General features: G+C 52.3%; 1 non-coding gene across 1 annotated transcript; it reads right to left on the bottom strand.

Annotated features, from left to right (window-relative positions):
• Positions 1-306: 306 nt before the first annotated feature.
• Positions 307-379, bottom strand: TRNAR-CCU (transfer RNA arginine (anticodon CCU)). Its single transcript has one exon. It is a non-coding gene; the product is annotated as a tRNA-Arg (tRNA).
• Positions 380-621: the final 242 nt, after the last annotated feature.

Here is a 621-nt window from a genome sequence, read left to right as displayed (position 1 = left end):
ACCAAATAGCTAGCCCCCCCGGAGTCTCTGCCTCTCATGGGCCTTCTCATCCTCAGGATCTGCTTTGTCTCCAGACAGACCCTGCTCTGCTACAGCCACCTCCTGCTGTCTGTCACTCCTGGGCCTTCTAGAGCAAAATGTGTCCCTTCATTCTGAAACCTGGGCTTTTAGCACCCAGATCAGCATCTTACACTAACAGTTGCTAGTAAGGGGTCTGAACAGCTTCTGCAGCAAGGGGGACAGCCACCGTGGAGCATCACTCACCAACTACTTCAGAGTAAACTCTTTGTCCGTGAGAGAAACTGTCACCCCAGGTGGGACTTGAACCCACAATCCCTGGCTTAGGAGGCCAGTGCCTTGTCCATTAGGCCACTGGGGCACATAAAAAAAAAAGCATGCCAGAGGCAGAAATTCACCCTTCTAAATGTCCCTTCTTCAACTTTTAGCCCGATTAAGCCCCTTTGAAGAAGCCAGATACACAGGAAGGGCTGATCACACCCCTCTGAAAATCAGCTTTCCATGGGTATCTGTAGCTAGCTCTGAGTCGTCTCCCTCCCGAAACCAGGGAAGTGTCTCCTACCGCTGCAGCCTCCTGAGGCTCTATGGCCCTGTCTGTACAGC

This window comes from Pelodiscus sinensis, chromosome 19 (genome assembly GCF_052426305.1).
Source record: "Pelodiscus sinensis isolate ZL-2025 chromosome 19, ASM5242630v1, whole genome shotgun sequence".
NCBI classification, from domain to species: domain Eukaryota; kingdom Metazoa; phylum Chordata; order Testudines; family Trionychidae; genus Pelodiscus; species Pelodiscus sinensis.
This window is presented reverse-complemented; position numbering and strand designations above follow the sequence as displayed.